Source organism: Hippocampus bargibanti, linkage group LG16 (genome assembly GCF_051943395.1).
Source record: "Hippocampus bargibanti isolate YZ-2025 linkage group LG16, ASM5194339v1, whole genome shotgun sequence".
Classification (NCBI taxonomy): domain Eukaryota; kingdom Metazoa; phylum Chordata; class Actinopteri; order Syngnathiformes; family Syngnathidae; genus Hippocampus; species Hippocampus bargibanti.
Window position 1 is genome coordinate 10,382,357 of NC_142749.1, and position 24,571 is coordinate 10,406,927.

General features: G+C 41.2%; 1 protein-coding gene and 1 long non-coding RNA gene across 2 annotated transcripts in view; one reads left to right on the forward strand and one right to left on the reverse strand.

The window, feature by feature from the left end:
• The window catches only part of LOC148886409 (sorting nexin-19-like), a 35,562-nt gene extending 18,031 nt beyond the window's left edge, over positions 1-17,531 (forward strand). The window contains exons 14-15 of the transcript XR_016117947.1: positions 8,633-8,776; positions 17,396-17,531. The gene's annotated coding sequence lies outside the window, so the exon portion shown is untranslated. The remainder of the gene's footprint in view (positions 1-8,632; positions 8,777-17,395) is intronic.
• Positions 1,719-7,087, reverse strand: LOC148886410 (uncharacterized). Its single transcript, XR_016117859.1, has 3 exons — positions 6,954-7,087; positions 1,921-2,033; positions 1,719-1,838 (listed from the first exon to the last, which is right to left on the reverse strand). It is a non-coding gene; the product is annotated as an uncharacterized LOC148886410 (long non-coding RNA).
• Positions 17,532-24,571: the final 7,040 nt, after the last annotated feature.

A 24,571-nucleotide genomic window follows, 5' to 3' on the forward strand; every position in this document is an offset into this window, starting at 1 on the left:
TTGTTGATCGTGACGAAAATGGAATACTTTGGGGGTAGCAGATGATTTTCTCCTGGGCCAAGTCTGACTTTGACAAATCAACGCTAATCCTCCGATGAGTGAATGTTTGCCGGGGTTACTGTATGAGAAATGTAAGCGCTCCTCTTTCACACAGTGGGCCTCCTTACTGCAATATCTCACACCGGCGGCAATTTTCCTCTCTTGCATGTGAAGAAGGTGGAGTTTTGGGCCAGAAGGTGACCTGGTGAATTTTGAAGGTGCAGATGAGGACGATGGTTGTCACGCTCGAACACTGTGTGAGGCGGAAGTATCGTGCTCGGTTTTAAATATTTGTTTTTTTCTTAACCCTAAAATGCCATTTGTATCATATTTGATACGCGGGTTTCCGACACCTCTATTAGACATACATGATGAATTATTTCATAAAAACTACTTTGTTTGTGATCTGATACATGTATTCTACCGTTTGGTGCATGATCATGCCTCTTCAGGAAGCTCAAGTTTTGTTTTGGTCATTTCCAACATGGTTGCTCCCAGTGTTTAATGCTTTTGGGGTTTTCCGGAAAATCATTGCTAATTTTGGGGAAGTTACAGTGAGAATAACATCAAAACACTAAGTCATTTTTGAAGCTAACAGTTTTCTTCGTTGAAAGAATACATATTTATTAAATAACCTATTTTTTTACATTCCAAGTTAATACACACACTATTTTGAAGACTGAATTGATCTCATTAATCACTGAAATTCCACCTTCAAACACATTTTGAATATGTCCACAATAATCAGCATTTTCAGGACCGCTTTATCCTCACTAGGTATCGCGGTGGTTGCTCGAGCCACATAGTGGCTTTCTAGATTACTTTGATATCCGTCAAGTTGCAGAAAAAAAGTTGCCAAAAGCGCATATTGTATCAAATGTGATACAAAAATATTTTGTAAACAACATGATAGAGCAGAAAAATGTGTGGATTTTGATACAAGGGTTAATTAACATCTCAAATCCCAAAAATCAGAATGTTCTGACTATTCTTTGATTGGTCAGGTCTGAAAGGGTTAATCTTGGTCCTGACAATCTGCTCGCAGGAAAAAAAGCAAATCAAATCTAAAATTTCTCCACCATTTGTCCTCATAAAGATCTGGGCTGGAACCTGTTCTTGGGCGAGAGATGGGAATACACCCTGGGGCTAGGCGCAGACAGCTTGTTTTAGGACTGTTTTGTAACGTTTTGCAGCCATGAAAGCGTGAAACAGAATCAACCATTAAAGACAGATGTAAAGCCGCATCGTTGGCCCATCTTGATAAAAAAACGTCTGGTTTTAGAATGAGCTATAGCGACTCATTTAAACCCATTATGGCCATGACCCGTTTCCATTTACAATGGTGGCTCTGTTTTCTGTGGATCCCGACCAAAATGATGTATTGCCTTTGCGTCAGCTGCAGATGCGAATGAACACGTTGCATCTCAGTAATTCAATGCAATTAGACACATGGCCGCAATGGGACATCAATGCTACATACGGATTGTGATGAGGTATCATAAAATGTTCAGTTTGGATTGGCATTGCGAGAGGCACTCGTCGAGCCATATCATTTTTATGGTGCGTCGTTTGCAGCGCCCTGCCAATCAAAGCTGTACATTATCAGCCGAAATGATCGGATCATACAAGTGGCTGCTAAAAGATTGAAGCGTTCCTTACTGATATTGACATGTAGCAAGACGGATTGTAGCTGCCAGGTTAGAAAAGTGAGGAGCAGATGAATCATTCCACAAAGATGTCTCACGTCCAAAATGTTCTGTCCCCGCAGAACATTTGGTTTTGCTTTCCAGGGGTGAAATCTGGGGACGGCAAAGAGCCAGTTGGGGTTTATCAGAGATGCTGGAACTCTTACTGGATGGAACTCATGTGTGTGTTTTGTACTTTGATGGCTCTTTTTTACTGCCAAGCTTTGGAAACGAGCCGCTGTGATGTGACTCCATTACAGCTGGACTGAGAGTCGGCCTCCAAGAACACCGAGATTGACGCTTCGGGGCCTGAAAAACATGAGTCAGGGGATTAACCCCGAAGCGGACCCTTGCAAATGTTGTCAAGACGCTGCTTCGCAAACACAATATGGAATAGGAGAATGGGCGATTTGAGATGGGGATCATATTTGGTCCCGGAAAGTCAAGACTCGGCTTGTGTAATAAGTCAAACGGGGAGCCCATAGAAAATTAGAGATATATACAGTGATACCTAGGCTTACGAACGCTTTAGCTCATGAACTTTTCGCCTTACGAACATTAAATTTGCGAGAATATAATCTTGGCATATAAACTATTTTTCGGCGGACGAACCAAACCACAGAGCGCCACGGTGGCTGGCAGACTAGTTTCCACACCCCCTCTCTGAGTGCAGACGTGGTTTGTTATCATGTGGAGTAATTTTGCTGTTATGGGACCGTAAAAGACCCCACCACAGGCTAGTGTTAAGATGAAGAGGACATAAAAGAAAATTATGGTCGAGCAGAATAAAGAGATCATTGAAAAACATGAACGAGGTATGCGTTTGTGTGACTTAGCGTCCTAGCACCAGTATGCTAAGTCGACCATTGCTACGTGTGGCTAAGGGTGTTTCTGTGTTGTCTAAGCAATGGTCTCAGGCAATAGAAGAGGTTGAAAAACTCCTGGTGATTTGTATTAATGAAAAGCAGCTCACAGGGAACAGTGCGAGTGAGGGTATCATCGCCGAGAAAGCACGGCAACTTCAGTCGAATATCATCGAGGGGACACTACATCAACAACCATCACAAAGGTAAATAAAGCAACTTTATTATACTGTACTGTTTATTACATTAATTACAATATAATAACACATTTATTATACATAAAATGGGTATATTTTGTTTAGTTTTAAGGCTTATTTAGTCAAAACTTGTTTTATGGGGACCTGGGAACAGATTCTTCTCATCTTTAATTGTTTCTTCTGGGAAATAAATGTTTGGCAGACGAACTTTTCGCATTCCACACAGTTTCTGGGAACCAATTAAGTTTCTTAGCTGAGGTATCACTGTATATAGGGCCTGAGCAACTAGCAAAATTTTAGTTCGCTGACGAAGCTTTTCGGATGACGAGCGAAACGTCCGACACCTTCAAAGAAGTACAGATGACGACTGAAGAAACATTTTCATCGATGGACCACTCCTGTACGACTGAGATCTTACACAGACATAAAGCCCAAAGAAAAGTGTTTCACTCGTTCATGATATGAGCAAGAACCTCCAAAAGTGAAGGAAAATGACAGATTCCACACCAAAAAGATGCAAATCACTCCTAACCAAATAGCAACTGGAAAACTTTGCTGGAATTTTAAGTGCAGAGGAAAGCCCGAAAAGTTCTGGGACGACATTTGATGGATTGATGACACCAAACTGAACCAGAACCAACAATGTGAGAGCGAGCACGCCTCGCACGCCGCCTTCTGGGATTGGGTCATTCCTAATAAAACATTTTTTATCTGCCAGTTTACTGAACAATGCAACAAACTTATTTCTGAAGTGAGTAAAAGCAAAAGCGTAATCTTGAGGCATCTTAGTTTCTGAGAAAAAGTAACCGTTGCACCGATTGATTGTTTACTTTCGCATTACCTGCCATTTTACCCATGGGCGAATTCAAAACGGTTGCACGCCATTTTGAGCTTTTTGTTGGCCTTATCCCCTTTTATGCGCACTCTACATCATTCCAAAAGTCTTAAAAATATAGATATATCCTCAAGATTTACACCGAGGCGGAATGAAAGAACGGCCATGTGAGATATAAGTAATGGCAGCCTTTCGATTATATCACTTGAATTACAACATACGTGTTGTTATGCCAGTGATGATGTAATGTGGGGGATTCGGGTAACGTTCCTCCATATATGGACTGCCTTGGTTATTCTTTTTTGGCTGCCAGAAGCATCCACAAGTTCAAGACGGGCCATACACGCTCGAAAAGCAGCCGGACAAAATTGTGCACAAAATTACTCCATTGGCTGCGAGACACTACATCACTGGTATCAAAGTCAAGGCCCGGGGGCCAAATCTGGCCAGTCACATCATTTTATTCGGCCCGTGCAACCAAATCAAGCATATGAAATTCCATGATGTTTGCTAAAGTCCGAACCAAAATGTCACATTGTCCCATGTAAACCACAATAACAGTTATTATTCTTGACTTTAAATTCGAAAACTAGTTATTCATTAACTCATTCACTGCCAGATGATGTGCAAAAATGTGGCCACTCCAGTGCCAGGGTTTTTGTTATTGTCACTCAAATTCCAGAATCCACAGAATATTGAGTTTTAAGACAACATGAACATTCAATTCGGCATAAGAAAGCTAAGACTCTCTTTTTTCATAAAATAAAAAGTAAATTCCTAAATTATATGGGTCTGGAGTTATCGGAGCTCTAAATGGGGGACGGCTGTCAATACATACATTCTGATTTATATAGTGCACTATATGCTTTGTTACAGCTTCAGCTGTTGTTTAACAACAGCTGAAGCTGTAACAAAGCACGAACATGAACAAAATGCAAATGCTGCCCCCTCGTGGAAGGGAAAAATATTGCTAGAGGTCTGACCAGCGCTTTATTGGCACCCCGAGAGAAAAAAAAACCCGAACAAAAAATGACTTTGACACCCTATATCATGGGATTATTACTCTACAGTCCGTGTTTCTCGACAGACCTCCGCTCTGGACTCTTTCTGTCATGTTTACCAAAAGTTGACTTTTATAACCAAACTCCCTCTGTTTTTACGACGCAGAAAATAAACCCCCCAAAAAGCGCGTCGAGTCGTTATTGCGTCCGTAAAAAATCATGAAATTATCGCTCCGGTGGCATGCGCCCGGTGTCGTCGGGCACATGAATTGGGCGTGCACTGCCTGAAAGCGGCACTTTCTGAAAAGAACTTGAGTAACGCACGCCGCTGGATGCTGTTTTATGAGTCGTCTGTCATTGCAAAGACAGAACACTTAATGCCGGGACTCGCAGTGCTTTCCAGTTAGGGAGCAGACGTCCTGTCTGGACTGCTCCGGGACACCTTTTTGACATGTGTGAGGGACACGTGCATGGAGATCACTCAATATCGCTATGATTCATAACTCCACTAGTCCCGTGCTTGCGTTTGTTGACAGGTTTAATGTGAAAATATGTTTTTGTTAACCCTTTCAGGGTGAGCGGTTACTAAAGTGGACACCCGATCATGTTGTCAGGTTATCATTCGTGATTAATGAAAGGGTAGGGCAGAACCGGCATTCCCGTGTTTACTGTATTTCGTGGTGTATAAGGCGCACTCAAAAGCCTTTGTTTTCTTCTCAAGATGACCCTGCGCCTTATACACAGGTGCACCTTATATGTGAAGTCATATTGAGCCACTGACTCTGTTACGCCCCCCCCCCACCACCCCCCAGAAGAAGTTGTGCATAACCTCAACCTCTACTGTAGTACCTTAAAATGTGGTGTCCCTTATTTTTGGAAAAATCTTATGTATTGTAATGTGATATTTGGAAATCCTTTTTCATTTATTTATGGTGCGGCATTGGTGCGTGTTATAGTGCAGTGCGCTTTATATGTGGAAAAAGTTTGAAAATACACCATTCATTGGGGGTGAGCCTTATACTCCGGTGCACCTTATACACCGGAAAGTACGGTAGTTTTCATCAATTTCATCATTTTTTAACTCATTCACTGTGTTAAGGCAATTCTCTATACGAACATTTTTTAACATCTTTTCTATTTCACTTTGCATCTTTTTGTTTTTCTTGGACTTCCTGACATGTCACATCCTGCCCACCTTTACATGACGTCACATCCGATCCATCTTTAGCAAAGCTCTCCCAACATGCCCCCTCTCTTTCTCTCTGGCCCTCCTTAACTGACCACACAATGCCCCTGCTGTCTAAAGATTAATATAATCTTTTTTGTTCAACACCTTGGTTCCTCCTGATTTTACTACCATCTTCTAATACCGTGAAGAGCCATGAACCAGAGGAAACGATCATTTTGAACCCATCACACTGCTATTCCTGAATTTATTCGGGAATTGAAAATAAGACCATACCCAAATTTGTTCAGGTTTTGGTTGTTCATGCTTTGGTGTAGATAAAGCGCTGGCCATGGCCTCTGGCAATGTTTTTTCCGTTCCATAAGGGGGTCGCATTTCCCTTTTTTCCATGTTAGTGCTGTGTTGCAGATTCAGTTGTTGTTAAAGGGCTATATGAACCAATATGTATGTATTGCATTGTATTTGGTACATCCGCCCCCATTTCAAGCTAAGATAACTCCAGACCCATATAACTTAGGAATTAACTCTTCACTTATTTTTTTGTGATGAGAGAAGAGGGTTTCTTACGCTGCATTGAATGTTTACGTAAACCTAAAACTCAATATTCTGTGGGTCCTGGGAGATGAGAATGACGAAAACCCTGGCACGGGAGAGGACACATTTTTGCACATCTGTCAGTGATTGAGTTAAGAGACAGAGACATACATGATCTACATTAAAAAAGGTTTGACGACAACGAGGTTGAAAATTTGGGCAAAATTTGCAAAGTTATGACAGAATTGTTTGGATTATTTTTTGTTTCAATAACCACCAACCGCCTTGAGAAAAACGTCTGTCTGGTGGACTTGACCACCAGATGCTTTTAATCTGCTTCTCCGTGAGATAAAATGTCCTTACATGGAGTTCTTTCGAGTCCAAAGATTACTATTGTGTCATTTATTTCTTCATAAATAGCAAAATAAAGCATTCTTCATCACCGGGGTTCTGACTTAATGGAAACAGACTTGCACGTTTAATGAGCACATCATTCCACATTTCAGTCATTCGTTCGAAGCTCGAGACTTTGAGCTGAAAAGACGCGGAAATAAATAAACTCTTGCCTTACGCGTGGAGATTTTACAAGGCTGGCGTACGATGTGAGGTTTACCTTTCTCTTAAACAAATCTATTTCCAGTCAGAAAATGTTACATTTACAACGTTAAGAGTTTCCAAGTCAAATCCAGATGATATAACGTCCCCCGGATTGAATGAAGGCAGACGTACAAATAGTTAAAGATAATTCGAAGCACGCTAGCACAACGCGTTTTCTTTTCTAAGGACGCTGGACGCCTTCCTGTCAACATACTGACTCCCTCAAACTAGAAATTGATAACACATTTGACGCATGGTCACGAGGAATGACACGCGTGTCCTCGACTGTTTTGGGGAGGGGACCGTCATCGATGTCTGTCCGTCGCCGCCGGTTCGGACAGCTGCGTATCGTTACCAAAATAGGAGTGCGCTGATTTATTTTGGGCAAATAAGATATGAATGTGAGACGTTTGTGCGGGCTGACGCCTAACACGTGCCCCGCCACCTTTGGATTTCTTCTGGTCTTGGCTTGTATTTTCGCCATTTGTCACCCAAAGTTCACTTCAAGACACATCAAGTAGACACCCAAATGTAAACCAAAACACTTGACAGATAAAGAGCAGGAGTCAGAGGAAGACTGGAAGAGAATGACAAGGCTCCAATCGTAGCCCAAAGACCTTACGTCATCACGCAGTAGACAAAAAAAAAAAAAAACAACAACAGCGGTGGGGGTAAAACTCAACTTTTTCTTCTCTTGTCATTCATTTTATAAGTACAACACGAACAATATTACAGCACATTTTTTAACGACTGTTGCTTAATGATATCTTTTTTACTCTGCACTGTGAAAGCATTTTGCTTGCGTTTTATTTACTGTATTTTACGCACCATGAGGCACACCTTAACTTTAATTTGTTTTAAATGTCAACCATGCGCTTCATAATCCAGCCTCATTTATGGAAAATGTTTGAACTCATTCACTGCCAGACGATGTGCAAAAATGTGTCCACTCCAGTGCCAGGGTTTTTGTCATTTTCACTGAAATTACAGGAACCATCGAATATTGAGTTTTAGGACTACATTATCATTCAATTCAGCGTTAAGAAACCCTAGACTCCCAAGAATTTGTTAATTCCTAAATTATATGGTTCTGGAGTTATCTGAGCTTGAAATTGGGGCCGCTGTTCAAAATACAAAATATACATACTGATTTATATAGTGCTTTAACAACAGCTGAAGCTGTAACAAAGTGCTAACGTGGACAAAAGGCAAATGCAGCCCCTCAAACATTGCCAGAGGTCTGACCAGCGCTTTAGCGGCACCAACCACAAGAAAAATGAAAACCCGAACAAATTTGGGAATGGTGCTCCACATCACATTTTTCAATTCCCGAATAAATTCAGTGAATGACTTAAAATATGTCATTCATTAAAGGTGCACTCTATAATCCGATGTGCTTTATAGTCCAGAAAATACGTTAATCTAATTTAGGGACCTATTATAGCAGTGTCCGGCACCGCCATGTCTGGACATTAGGGATATATATATATATATATATAGGGCCGATAATACCAGTAAGACTTTAGTTCGCTGAAGAAGCCTCTTGGATAGGAGGCGAAACGTCCGACACCTTCAAAAAAGTACAGATGACGGCTGAAGAAACCTTTTCATCGATGGACCACTCCTGTACGCCTGAGGGCTTACACAGACGTTAATCTAATTTGTCTCACTACATGATCACGTCTTTGTTTTCAGTGTGCCTACTGTGAAATTGGATGGATCACAGCTGCTGGTCCGGTGGTTCGTGCATTGACCTCACAGTGCAAAGATATTGGGTCCATTCCAACTCCTTGTTTGGTGTCTGCATCCTCACTTCGGGCCGGCGTGGGTTCTCTCCAGGTACTCCAGTTTCATCCCACATTCCCAAAATTATATATACATGGTGAAATAGATTACTATTCTTGACGGCAACACCACGATTTGGGTGTGATGTCGCTGTTTCTGTATGTACAGTATACCATATTTTATAGTGTATAAGGTGTACTGGAGTATAAAGTGCACCCCCAATGTATGGTGTGTTTTCAAATGTTTTCCATATATAAGGTGCGCCGGACGATAAGGCACACCTTCAATGAATAATTGTTCTTCACCAAAAATATTATATGAATAGATAAAAGTTTTCCAAACATAAGGGACACCACATTATAAGGCGCTCCAGGAGAGGCTGGGGTTTCGCACTGCTTCTTCTAAGGGGGAGAAATGGAGTTGGTGGCCGCTGACAGTAGTTGCGAGACCTGTTGTGGCTCAATATGACATCACATATAAGGTGCAGGGTCATCTTTTGAAGAAAATGAAGGCTTTTGGCTTCACCTTACACACCGGAAAATACACCATGTAGAAATTTAAAATAGTACTCTTACTCAATGCAATTCACTTTTTCTTTCACATATATTACATCACATATAAGGCGGACATGGGTATAAGGCGCAGGGTCACCTTTTGAAGAAAATCATGGATTTTGGTAATGTCTGTTAACCCTTTCAAGGACAGCGGCTACAACAGTGGGCATTTTATTATGTTATTAGGCTAAGATCCGTTTTTAACGGCTGTTGAATGTTGGCGAGTTGCCACCCCGTTGCGTCATCCCTGTACCGAATGCTGGCGGCCTCCTCCTTGACAATAGGCAACATCTGAACAGGGAACATCTCTTCCTGTTTGGTTTACGCTCGGTTCTGCATTACTGACAGAATTTCCTCCCACTCCATCTTAAGTAAACTTACCAGTTTAACTACACTGATTGCAGCTGCTGCTGATCTGCCTTCGCATGAAGTTGTTTATGTCATCGAGTGGGATTATTTAGAAGGTGAATATCTGCCCATCTGCACATACGGACCTGTTTGGGCCAAAACATTGTGAACTGACGCTTGAGGTCATGGAGTACAACCCCTCGTCCCCCAACCATCCCCTGCCATCAAAAAAAATAAATAGTTCACTTGTCAGTTTAAGATATAAGCGACTGAATAGTCGATGACTCCTATTTAGTGCTGTCATCGTCGGTGAGTGAGCCAGTTCGCAATCATGCGCGGCATTTTTTTCCCTACCCTGCTGCTTAGCTGGAGCAGCACAGGGAACAACGTCGAGAAAATTTGATGGATTGAAATGTTTTTTTAAAGTACCGTGTTTTCCGGTGTATAAGGCACACTGGAGTATAAGGTGCACCCCCAATAAAAGGAAAAAGCTTTCCAGGTGTAATATTGAAATATATAAAAGTTTTACAAATATAAGGCGCTACATTAGAGGCTGGGGTTATGCACTACTTCTTCTACTGGCAAAAATGGCGTTGGTAGCTGCTGACAGTCATTGTGAGACCTGTTGTGGCTCAATATTACTCCACATAATTTGAAGACGTACCTGCGTATAAGGCGCAGGGTCATCTTTTGAAGAAAATGAAGGCTATCGTGTACGCCTTGTACACCGGAAAATATGGTTTGTATAAATATGTAAACGTGTGCTTCCTCAATCAATGCACCTTTTTTTTCAAATTAGCGACGCCAGAACAAATCAGCCCATGCTGGTGGGTTGATATTTAAAAATGTACAAATAAAAATCTGTCTTTCAATCCGCAGTAGATTTACTGCCGCTGATTGAGAATAAACACAATAGAAGGTATCACATTTAAAAGTTTGATGTTTAGTTGGCCAAACACAAGGCCCACAATGGAAGCACAGAAAGTCTGGGCTCAATCTGAGGTGCACAGACACAGCCTGTTACGGTAAACTGTCATCCTCGGGGAAGAAATCTAGCTTTGGGCGGGATTTAGGATTTGGTAAACCCCTTCACAGGAAGAGGTCATGAGCCAGGTTACAAATCTATCAGTTCATGGAAAGACAACCTACTAACATGTCCTTATTCTTTTGGTTTATGTATGTTGGTGCTTGTAACATGAGATGTTCAGGGGAGTGGTCTTCCAATCAATAAGCCTGTGTTTTACAAATGTGTCACTTAATTTTGAATATACTCTGAATAAATAGCTTGGCAGAGTGCTGCAGAGATTGGCAGTCGGACAATCTTCCTGTGTTTGAGCATTTGTTCACAGTGTAGAACAAACATCTCTGACAGCCGCAAATGGTGTCCCTTTTCCAATTTAAAGGGGAACACATGAGAAACAGTGGCTTTTTAATTAGGTCTCATGAGATGCCTGACAGTGTGAAAATCAATGGCCAAGTAAATCTTTGGGTCTGGACTCGAGTTCTTCTGCGCTTTCTCTGGTTCACTTAGCACGTGCCATTCATTTGCAGTCTGGGGGGGGGGGGGGTGATAGCTCCTGCTGTGGCGAATCTGTGCCACAAGAAAATATAGCTTCATTCGTTGCATGTGGGCTGGGAATGGGGCGCAGAGGGTATTAAGTGTGATGTAATTCTTTATTAGCAGTAGTATACTACAGCTGTTGTGAAAGCGCTATTAAAATAACAATGTATTGTATTGCTATTTTGAGTAAAATTACCAAAAAAAAGATGCTTCAAAACTTCACATCAGTTTTGAAACCATTATCTGAAGCTTCATGTGACAAAACCCGGCCGGCCGTCGTCTTCAGCATGAAGCACTTAACAAAACGCCACATAGTTGAGGATTAGAGATGGTCTTGCCAGCAAGAAGATGAAACAAAAGATGACGACTCCAACTTTGTGTAAAGCTGATAACTTAGCAAACGTCTCTGCAACGGCAGACTGAAATCGTTTTACATGCCAGATGAAGACAAAACACCTCTGTAGTTTTGCCAGTTCCATGTGGCTTACATTTACGACTTTCTTCTTTTGCTGTGTTGCATAATCTAAGTCAGTTGGGGCATGGATGACATGCCATGAAAGTAAAAAAAAAAATACAATAAATACATTCTTCATGGAATATATTTGAAAAGTTTTTTTTTGGATGAGGGCAAAGAGATTACACAAGCAAACCCGTCAGTTTAAATGAGGCCGTGTAACATGAAAAAAAAGAAAGATAAAATGGAATGATGAAAGAATGACGTGTCATACCGCTTCATGTTATTCATGCGGTCTAATTTCATGGAAACTTCTTCTTTTCCTTTCGGCTTTTCCCTTCAAGGAGTCGCCACAGCGAATCAGTGTCCTCCATCTTCAGAGGTTTGATCCGCATGTTTGTTTGGCCAAGCTTTTACATAGGATGCCTTTCCTGACACAACCTTCTGTATTTATCCGGGCTTGGGACCGGCACAAGAAGACTTATGCCCCTTTGTGGCTACAGAACAAGCAACTCGCTCAGTAAAAGGCTCCCAAACACAAAATGGGCATCGGCACAGCAATTTTCAAAAAAGCAAAAACTATACTCACCATTTGAAAAATTAACTACAATTTAAAAATATTTTTCCGTGAATGAAATTAAGGTTAAAAGTTTAATAAATTATACAATACAATTCAATACAATACATATTGATTTATATAGTGCTTTAACAATAGCTGAAGCTGCAACAAAGCGCTTAACATGGACAACGAGTACATACAGATAATAAAGCAGTCACAAAAATAGCAGAAAGCACCAGGGAGTGAAACCAAGATCAAGTCGTAATCATGCCGAGTCAAATGCCACAGAGTACAAGTGAGTTTTGAGACATATAAATAACAAAAATAAATAATAAAAATAAAAAGTTAATAGTAAGAATAATGAATAATTTATTTTGAAATAACTATAAACACAAAGTCCTTTGTGTTACTTTTGCACTTGTTAAACGTACCATATGTGGAAAAAAAAATAACTGAACTAAAATGAAACAAACCTGCTCTCAAAATCATCTCACTTTAAAATGAATTATTAAAAATGAATAAATATATAAATAAATTACAACTACAAAGCTATTCAAAATGTCTTCAGTCATCAAATCGATCCTGTGTTCTTCCATTCCGATTTGGTTCGGGCCGCTGCAAAAATGGACAAAGCCCAACTTCAGCGGACAGTTAGAATGGCGGAAAAAAATCCTTGGTACCGCCCTACTCACTTTTGTGGCCTTGCACACTGTGCAACCAAGAAAAGGGCACGGAAAATCCTACTGGACCCTCCGCACCCTGCCCACCACCTTTTCCAATTACTCCCCTCAGGCAGACATTTAAACAGCTACTTCACCCTTGCCATTAACTCTCTAAACAGTCATATAAGTATGCCTCTTTGCAATTTTGCACTTGGCCAATAAAGATGATTCTGATTTTGATTCAGGCAGCCACATGTTGTTGTTTTGGGCCACCTTTTGAGTGTTTCCTTCCCACGTGGGGCTCCTTGGCATGCATGCATGCACGCACGCACTTTGTGTCGTAAGACATTACAGCGCACGCGTGTGGACGGCAAAGAGACTTATAAATAATAGCTGGGAGGCAAAACAGCGGGTTCACACCTGTAAAGAAATGCATAGTGGAGAGTGAAACTACCTAAATAAATACTTCAGAGTACATAACTGTAATAAACAAACGACGTTTATAGGTCCAAGTAAGTTGTAACTTTATTAGAGGTAATTGGAGGATTGCGCCAAAATGACAGGGCACGTAACAGTGCGGCACCTGCAATCATGTCTTTTCCATTACAACTAAGGTACTCATATGAATGAAATATTGCTCAATGGATTTCACTTAGGCCAGGACAGTGCGATCAGCCTCACCTTTTAGGGTTTCAATCTTGGCCACACCTTTTTCCACTCGCTCCCCCACGTTGTCCAAAAACATCAACCTGACATTTAATTGTTAATGGGCCGCCAACCGTTCCATGTCCATGGTGCGCGCCACCTTTTGCACAAAGTTGCCCGGGATAAGGTCCATATCCCACATATTCGTAACGAGTGTGGCATTTTTGACCACGACATTCATCAAAGCATCTGTGCTGAGCGGTTGCGCCTTTTCGGCAGCATGAATATGCCAGCACTGTTTTTGATTGGGGGGAATGTCGATGCCATTTGACTGTCAGCGCCGGACAACTCTGGGGCAATTGGGCTTTTTTTGTGCCTGGAATGGGCCGCCTTTTCACAGCCCTGCTTTGTTCAGCGAAAAGATCAGTGCTGTTGGATAAATCTGCGGCTGGGTGATGCATGGCTTGAGGAGCTCGCGATGAGACGAAAGGAGCGTCAGCGCAGAGCCCCGATGCGTATTTGGAACTGTCGCGGCTTGGAATTGAACGGATTGTCATCGAATCCATCCTGTGTTCTTCCATCACCGTTTGCAATTATTATTTGTTATTTTGTTTTTGTTGTTGTTTTGAGTTTACGATGGCGCCGCGAGAGTGGCTGCCTTTACAGAAGCTCCTGAATTTTTTTTCTACTTCTTCCTTTCCTTCCCTCTTACTTTCATCACATTGCTGCTGTGTAATGTAAATGTCTCCACTGTGAGACTAATAAAGGCTCATCCAATCCAATCCAACAAAATCTCTGTTGGGTGGTTTTTAATCAAAGTGACACTATTTCCCTTGACTGAGGGCCGCCGCAAATATATCGCAGTTCGATTTTGAACCTTGGAGAACGAGAAAGGACATTTAGAATTTCTCTGAATGAGTCGCAGGGTGATTGGTGCCATGATGTCAGCCCATCGCTCACAGTTAAGCGAGCGTGAGTGCGTTCGTGGTGCGTTGGCACCGTGAGTGTCACTGGGGCCTTTTGGACCCAGGCTGTTGTTGAGATCTCTGACTCGCGTGCGTGTAGCACACACACAACTGTACAGTGTTTTATTTGATTAGCACACACGTAGTAAAATGTGGATTTATTCTCTCAGTAACAGCAGCCACGCAGCCTTCAAACTTATTTTCCCTTTTCGAACAAACAAGTATCATCTGCTGAGTGGACTGAGTGCAACGATAGTTTAGTTTGTTTTGAGCTTTGACCTTATGAAACAAATGATTAACATTAGCCACCTGTTCCGAGACAGAAATCGGCAGTAAATATTTAATTTGGGAAAACAATGGCACATCATTTATAATTCATTTTTATCTTATTTGCGTGAGTTTTGTGCCGGGATGGAAATATAGGCCCCACATTAGATAATGAGCGGTTAGACCACCCAGGTACTTTTCAAGCCAAATTGTGGATTTGGGGGAAGAGCTTAACCAATACCTGCAGGCACTACATAAACTCGATTTGTTGTCAAAATAGTTTTTTTATTTTAACAAAAATGCATTTTGATATGACATCTGTTTAAAATTATCTGGTGGTACTATAGCATTGCGTAACATTTGTACTTGATTTGAAATGCATTTGTAGCCCTATATGGCACTGTATTATGATACCTCAGTGCTGCGTTTCAACTGAGATCAATTCAACAGTCTGCCTCACAGTCAGAGGTTGCAGGTTCGAATCCCGGCTCGCTTTATGTGGATGGTGAACCTTTTTGGTTATTTGCATAGGAGTTTGTCTTGTTCTCAGTCTTAATGCAGACCCCCACCCACCCAAAAAATGGACCAATGTATTCATTTTTGCACATCTTCTGGCAGTGAATGAGTTAATTTTCTTATTTAAACAAATTGACCAAACGTATGGAAATGATTGAGCCAGATTGGTTCCTCCTATTTTTTTTTCTGACAAATAGTTGACACTGAGTTGTTGCTGATGCTTCCAGGCCTGACGCCAAAACAGACAGAGAGCCGGTGAGGAAGGATTCAGAGTACAAAAACATCATCGCTCTATTCTACCCCGACTCTGACTCCATTTAATCTCAATGGACCGAAGATGAACGTAAAAAGCGCGAATCAATCTGTTTCTGAAGAACGTATTTTAGTGCATGTAAAAGCGCAAACCACACACGTGCCAAACATCCTGCTCGGGTGTCTAAACAAGTTTGGTTGCCTCTCTGCGTGCTACCTTTCAAACTGTCAACTGTTATTGCCTATGCCCCAAAAAAAAAAGAACCGGATATTTTCCAATATGCTAATTAGGTGTTGTAAACAAGCGGATCAAACAAAATTCCAATCTGCCTGCTATTGTCGGTTTCAGTGAATTTTAGTACTCATCACATGCAATGAATCACTTCCTAGATGACACACATTTTTGAAAAATTAACCCAAAAAAGGGTTTGTGTCTCTCCCAGCAAAAAAAATATATTGATTATTTTTGCCCAAATTCACGACCTCAGTTCATTCTCTTTTATCCAATTTGCAATTGGACTTGCAATACATACATATTGGTTTATATAGCCCTTTAACAACAGCTGAAGCTGGAACAAAGCGGTAACATGGAAAAAAAGGGTAATGCCACCTCTTTGTGGAAAAGAAAAAATATTGTCAGAGGCCATGGCCAGCACTTTATCAGCACCTATTAATGAAAAAACATAACTCGAGCAAATTTGGGAATGTTGCTCAATTCAATTCCCGAATAAATTCAGGAATGGAAGTGAATGAGTGACTACAGCTGAATTGATAAGCTCTTTCACGAAAAGAATATGTTAGAGCCATAAGGAAATTTTGGTTAAAATAGATTTTTGTTATTGTTCACAGATTTTGCAAAGGTATTTAAAAAAAAATAATATTTGGACATTTGGGGGGTATTTTCTCGGTTTACCATTCCACACAAATTGCAAAGCACATTATGTTGTTTTCATTCAAGCAGAAATAGAATTTCTTTGTACGGTGTGTGCGCATGCGTGTATCAGGAAAACAATGCACAGTGCCAGTCTGCCATGTAGTCACCAAGCGGATGTCTCAGTGGAAATGCAACAGTGACATTGTTTTGCTCTTAACACAACAAAGTTACAGGGCCCTGGGACTGAGTGAGGAATGTAACAAGCTCACTGTAGCCTCATGCGCAGGGCGGAGAAGGACGACCAGAGCCAATTTTCTCTGTTTTCTCAACAAATAATTGTAGAATTTTACTGCAATGTCCTCTGAAGAAAAACGCTGGTTCTGAGTTTGTTCGGAGTGATGCAGAGGGAAAAAATATTCCTATAACAATATAGACCATTTTGTATCATTATTCAACACAAAGCAGATATTTTATCCCTTAAAGCCATGACAATGATGACAATATTTAAAATCCTATCATTTACGGCAGGCGCATATCTTCTCATAAGCATTTTAGTCGTCATCTCTGGAGTACGTCGGCGCTTAAAGGTACTCTGATTTCCTCGCACATTCTAAAAAATGCATGTTAGGTACTGTAAAAGCCAAATTCTGCTTTGGCTCTCTATTACCCCGCCTGCCGCTAAAAGTTAACCGGGATAGACGCCAGCTGACCTGTTAAGGGGAAATGTTTCAGAACATTGACGGATTTTACATTCATCTCGTCATGTTAGATGAATTTACATGACCTCATTTCGTGACCAAGACCACAAGTAGACAAACATGTACTTAAATTTCAATTGAGCTTACTCTTAATGCACAAAACAAACAAAAAAATCCTCTTGGGGGCAGAATCCCCTCAGGGTAATTCCAGGATGTAAAAGATTTTTTTTTAGGTCTATGCAGTGACAACAGCGAAAGAAGCACTCTGTCCTGTGTTGACATGAGCTCAAGCGCTTTTGTCATCTTCTCATCCGGCAGATTGGCTACGACCCAAACCACACCTGCGCTCGGATGAAAACCTCTTTGCACTGAAAGGCCTCCGAGCTCCCATGATGCCCTTAATGAGGACATCCACATCCGTTTTGGTTGAACTCTGAGTGACGTCTCTGGCAGCCGGCCACGCGTAGCCTGTGGGTCAATGGGCGTTGAATGAAGGACACAAAACAAAAAAAGGTGAGCCCCCCCACCAACTCCCTAGACATGTGTGCACTTGTGGTTACTCTCTCAAGTGCAATTCCTAAAAGCATAAAAGGTCCAGTCTCAGCTTCCACCCCCCGGCCCACAACAGCTAAAATAGTCCAAACGACATAAGCAGCCATTTGTATACTACAAGATCGGAATCACACCCCGCCCATCCGCAAATGAGTTAAGTAGTTTTTTCCGAATCCGGGAGATAAAAAGCTCCTTCGTTCAGCGTCATACAGAATTAAACGGACTCGAAAGGGAAACATCTGTTTTGACATTATGAAATTGAAATGCATCACACAGAAATGAAAGATCCCAAAATATGAACATCAACGTACTGTATATGCAACAGCCATATTACCCAAAAAATGCTGTATTTGATCATGTTAAATGTACCATGACAATATTTCCATGGCTCAGCACCATGAATTAAAGGTCCTGTCGGGTACTCAACCCCCACCCCCCTCGCCGTTTCCCTACAAAGAATCCATCTGCTTTGTGTTGTGACTCGTTCAGTCAATTGTGGCAAAAAAAAAAACCCAAAAAAACGCACACGGGACCACATGAAACAATGGAATGTCCGTCTCGCATTGACACAAGAACAAAATGTAAATGTTTCACAGACGTTTCATCAAATGTCATTTAAAAAAAAAGGTTTTTTCACTCATTCGCTGCCATTCCCAAATGTATTCAGGGATTGAAAAGTGTTACGTGGAGAGCCATTCCCGAATTTGTTCAGGATTTGGTTTTTCTTGCGGGAGGGTGCCGATAAAGTGCTGGTCAGACCACTGGAAATGTTTTTCCCTTCTACATTTGCCTTTTGTCCATGTTAGCGCTTTGTTACAGGTTCAGCGCTATATAAAGTTAAAGTTAAAACGCTATATAAATCAATATGTATGTATTATATTGTATTTTATACAGCAGCCCCCATTTCAAGCTCAGATAACTCCAGACCCCTATAACTTAGGAATTACCCTATTTTCTGGCGTCTGTATGCATCGGAGTATAAGGCGCACCCCCAATGAATGGTGTATTTTCATTTTTTTCCCCATATATAAGGAGCACCAGTCTATAAGGCGCACTTTTAATGAATGAAAAAAGTGAATATATAAAGGTTTTCCAAATATGAGGCACATCACATTATAAGGTGCTACAGTAGAGGCTGGGGTTATGCACTTCTTCTTCAGGGAGAAATGAAGTAGTTGCTGCTGACAGTAGTTGCGAGACCTGTTGGGGCTCAATACTACTACTACCTTATATGCAAATATAAGGTGCGCCTGCGTAAAAGGCGCAGGGTCATCTTTTGGAGAAAATCAAGGCTTTTTGGTGCACCTTATACACTCGAAAATACAGTAACTCTTTTTTTCTGATGAAATGAGAGAGTCTAAGGTTTCTAACGCGGTATTGAATGTTTACGTAGTCCTAAAACTCAATATTCTGTGGGTCCTGCAATACGAGTGACAAAAACGCTGGCACTGGAGTGGACAAATTTATGTACATCGTCTGGCAATGAATGAGTTAAAAAGCCCTGAAAGCAGACAAATCGACATTTCGCCTTTGCAGCCGAATTATTGCATGAATTTCTTTTCATTGTTGTTGTGGTTGTAGTTTGCCATGTTGTCGAGCTCAGTACTGCCGTGTCAATACTTGGATTACCTCGGTTAGCGAGGACATGAGAGAGTCAAAAAAACAATATGAGGAACAGCTGCTTCCAGTTCCACCCCACTGCAGATAACAACCACAATAATAAACGCGTTAAATTAATACACAGCCATTAAATTTGTTTCACATGCTCACATGAAACTCACACGTGCGCTTGTTTTATCTTGGTGGTGGCGGGGTGAAACGGGTCCGAGTGAAAAGAGATGAGCCCTAAATTGTGACAAAAATGGACGCTGTTGTCAATTTGTTGTCAAACAGATGACGGCTGAAGAAACCTTCTCATCGACACAATAACAGTCATTATTTTGGACTTCAAATTTGCAAACTAATTATTCATTTATTTTTTGTGCGCTCTATATTTAGCTAATTCACTGCCATTCGTGAATTAATTCGGGACTTGAAAATATGACGTAGTGCGCCATTCCTAAATTTGCTTGGGTTTTGTTTTTTGTTGTTTGGGTGCCTGTAAAGCGCTGACCGTGGTCTTTGGCATTGATTTTCTCTTCCACAAGGGGGCAGCACTTCCCCTTTTTCCATGTTAGCGCTTTATTCCTACTTTAGCTGTTGTTAAAGCGCTACTGAATCAAATGTGTTTGTATTGCATGGTATTGTGTACAGCTGCCCTCATTTCGAGCTCATATAACTCCAGACACACATGATTTAGGAATTAACTCTTTTTTTGATGAAAGGAGAGAACGTCAGGTTTCTTACGCTGCATTGAATGTTTATGTAGTCCTTAATCTCAATAATCTGTGGGTCCTGCACAGGTATGGACACATTTTTGCATGTCTGACAGTGAATGAGTTAAACAAGATAACAAGAACTACAGGCCAGAAAAATAACAGGAGTGTTAGTTATGGACACAAGGAAAAAAAATGCACGGTCAAGACCAAACTAAGAATTCTGCATTTTTTTAAAGCCCCTTATCCTTTTGTATACTTTTTTGTTTCTTAACTGACATGCGAATTGGGCATTTTCAGAAAGTCCTGCCCCCGGTTCGTGATGTCACGCCAAGACGTCTTGCATTGCTGGAGAATCAAAACAATGGCTTCAGATTCGGAGAATATGCTTTCTTGTTACACCTCCAGTTATGAATATGATTCAAATAGTTCTGAAGAGGAAAGCATACATGTTTGCAATCGATTAAAGAATTTATTCCATGCCATTTTGAGGCAACATTGGGGAGAAACGGGTCACCAGAAAAGAGGCACAAAATGGCGACCTCCTGTGGCCACCTCCGCTTCCACAGGCTGCTAAATTCCTTATATGGAGCTTGGACACCCTCTTCTGGCGGCTTTTGGGTGCAACACAAGGTTTTCAGACCAAACAATACAGCAAAATACATTGACGTGATGGAAGGACTGCTACAATGTGTATTTTTTTTTTGGTGTGGGGCGTTCCTTTAGTGACGTCACGTACGGACTCGTCACCAACTCATAAACAAGACTTCCTGAATATTCAGCGCGAGTCATAAAACGTAAAATATAGCTATATGCGGTGGAATCTTTTTTTAAATACACTCAGTAGAAGTCATTTGAAGCCATTTTACAAATTATGGACACAACTTGTCCGGAGACGTCGGTTGTCCTTTAATGTTTCAGTAAATCAAATCATCATCAAGATACCCCCCACCCTGCCAAAAATAAATAAAAAATGTGTGCCTAACCAAGTACAGTACAGTATTGTGTAACATCGCTCACGCCGCCAACTTTATTTATCAATATGATAAATATACATCAGCCGCATTTTGTTCTTTCTTTTGCCGATGCCCTGAAGCCATTGGACCCTCGGTTGCACGCTGGTCGCGTACGGCAAGCCAGACCTTGTCGCTGGAATGTTGTTGTTCGAATTTAGAGCTTTCAATAACTACAGCCCCCCACCCCCAGTAAAAAAAGCTGACTGTGTCAAGGCCTTGACTCCAGGGATCATTCCCGCTCCCGCTCCCATACTAGTTACAACACATCAATTATATTTTAAAACAAAAGCGCAAATATCGAAAGACCTCCGCGGTTGTTTGTTTTTTTTTCCCACCCGACCCCCCCCCCCCCCCCCAACTCTCCCCCAGAGACATTTAGCAAGTACAAAACTGTCAGAGAAAAAGCAGCTCAGGCAAATTTCCAAACCATAAGGAATTTCCAATGACAGTCCGTCTCACATGATCTCGTAACGGCAATAAATATTGTGAACGACGGGTTTTGCAATCTGCATTTGGCTTTGGATTCTCATTCCCTATGAATAAAAATAATTATTCTTGACAGGGCTGATAAGGCAATATGATGATTTATTTTGGTAATCATTTCATAATTTGACCCCTTTGTAAAATACCTTCTCCTGTGAGACTAAACAGTTTGTTCTTGAAAACGTGTTGTTACTCCACGCTTCATTGCCAGATTAGCGTGGACAGACTTGGAATTTTTCTTCATTCCTATTTTCTTTTTCCCCTCATTAGAGGAGAATACACATCCATGATGAAATATATTTTAAAATGAAAACATACCAAGATTATTTTCTCAATCGTATTTTACCCCTGCGGCGATTCATCCATTGGAAAGTCAGGAAGCCCTCTTATCATCATGAATGTTTTGACAAAACATTAATTGTGCAAATAAAACGCACATGGAATAGATTCTACCAGTGGTGAACCACTAGGGCCTGCAAGGCCTTCTCCGCTGGCCTAAAAATATCTGAATCACATACTGATGTTTATTATATTCTATCCATGAATTCTTATTACATAATACCAAATTGTCATTCAGCTTCCTTTCATTGCTTTTCCCCTGTTGCACTGCTTCCATGTGTGTGATTTCCTATTTAAGAATTTAACCAATCACATTTCAGCCATCATTTCGACCAGGGTCAGAAATATACCTGGGCACCTTCACAATCAGTTCTGCAGGCCCTGGACCATCAAACGTGTCGATCAAACTGTTCTAACCAATCAGATTTTGAGTTGGCAACCCAAAAGGAGTACCAACGCCTTTTTAAAGGCGCTGGTCAACGTTAGTTTTCACAAACTATAATTGGCTAGTCACAAGCCAATCATAGTTTGCGTAAACTGGTCTTATTACCTGCTCTGATCGCCACTAGTGTTAAGAGCATACTTGCCGGAGCTAGCACACTTCATCGGTAGTGACCTGCATAAAAAAATACAGTAAAGTCTCGTTATATCGATATTCAAGGGAGTCCGAAAAAATATAACCGGGAGTATCGATATATCCGACCCTGTTTGCATGTAATTTTCTCCGTTCGTGCATAGAAATAGTATCGATATAACCGGGACTATCGATATATCCGATATCGATATAACGAGACTTTACTGTATATAATTGTGTTGATTTACTGTAATTTCCGGACTATAGAGCGCACCTGATTATAAGCTCACCCACTACATTTTTAAAGGAAAATCGATTTTGTACATACACAAGCCGCACCTGTATATAAGCCGCATGTGCCCACATTAAAACATGAACATATATTTACAAAGAAAGATGGCACACAGAGAGCATTTACAAAGTTTTAATGCCTGTGACGTGGCAGTGAAACGGTAGCAACATGGTAACAACACGCTCGCAACACGCTAGCAACACAGTATAACAGGTCCGGTAAAAGAACATACTGGTGAAAATCGCGGTACGCCGTGTTCATCTTCCTCCTTTGAACTGAAGCCATCCAAGTAATCGTCCTCAGTGTCGGAATGAAACAGTGTAGTATAGACGTTGTCACACACTACTTCAGCCTCTCTCTTGCTGTCAATCCGGAATTTTCTTTTCGGTGGCGATTGTTTTTGCTTTCAGTCTGATCTACAGAGGAGAAACACCTCGACCATCTGCTCTGTGTGTATTCACCCTGTCTTCTAGAATGTTTTCCAGTTCGGGCCACCTGCTTTTATTACCTCTGAAAGCTTTTTTCGTCTTTTTACATTGCTCCAGTTCTTCCCGCTGCCGTTTCCAGCCTCTCACCATCGATTCGTTTATGCCAAGTTTACGTGCAGCAGCTCTGTTTCCTTCTTTATCGGACAGCTCGATTGCTTTTAGTTTGAAAGCTGCGTCATATGCCTTTCTTTTTGTATTTTCCATGATGAGGGTATGTTCACGCTATAATTTAATTTATGCACAAGATGAGAAGTTGCAGTCTTCCTCGAGGCATATATTTACCACCGGTCTTAATCTTACCTTTTCTACTCAAGCGCCACTGGCGGCCGTTAGAAAAAATACATAAATTGGCCGCATCGCTGAAATAGCCGCAGGGTTGAAAGTTTGGAGAAAAAGTAGCGGCTTATAGTCCGGAATTTACGGTAATGGCAGTTTTTTCAACCAACAGTGGCTGAAAGAGGAGAAGAAATGGATTTGGTTGAAGATTTACTGTTAAAGCAATTTTCAATATGGACTTTTCAAGAAAAGATGGACATTAAGAAAGGTCGGACTAGCAAAAATAGCAATTCTATAAGGTTATTATTAATGCTTCGCCATCCTTTGCCAATCACTGGTATGAAATAGCGACTTCTGACCTGGTATGAAAGACCGCGACTTCCGACCCCATATCATGAATCCACACATTGATGGTAAAATATCTACCAGTTTAATGACAGTGTTTCTTTCTTCACAAGTTATTTCCTGGCTAACTGCCAGGAAATGGTCGACAGTAGATCTACAAGGTGTTGTCAAAAATGTTCCAGGATCGGTCTACCAAAAGCTACATTTACGCTTCAAATGCCCGGGAGCTTTGCGGATGCATCTGATATGACTTAAAGGGCAACCGACGTCACATTTTTGTTTTTTAACTGACATCAGAAAAACGTTTTATAGCATCTAAAATACCCAAAACACGCAATATGATATTTTTATTCAAATTCAAAACACCAATAAAAATGATTTAAAGTGTCCAAAATCTGCAAAAAATTACGCTGCGAATTGGGCATTTTCAGAAAGTCCCGCCCCCAGTTTGTGACGTCTTGCATTGCTGGAGAATCCAAACAATGGCTTCAGATTCAGAGAATATGCTTTCTTGTTACACATCCAGTTATGAATATGATTCAAATAGTTCTGAAGAGGAAAGCATACATGTTTGCAATCGATTAAAGAATTTATTCCATGCCATTTTGAGGCAACATTGGGGCAACAATGGATCAGCAGAAAAGAGGCACAAAATGGTGACCTCCAGTGGCCACCTCCGCTTCCACAGGCTGATAAATTCCTTATATGGGGCTTGGACTCCCTCTTCTGGCGGCTTTTGGGTGCAACACGGTTCTCAGACCAAACATGTACAGCAAAATACATTGACGTGATGGAAGGACGCTACAATGCGTCT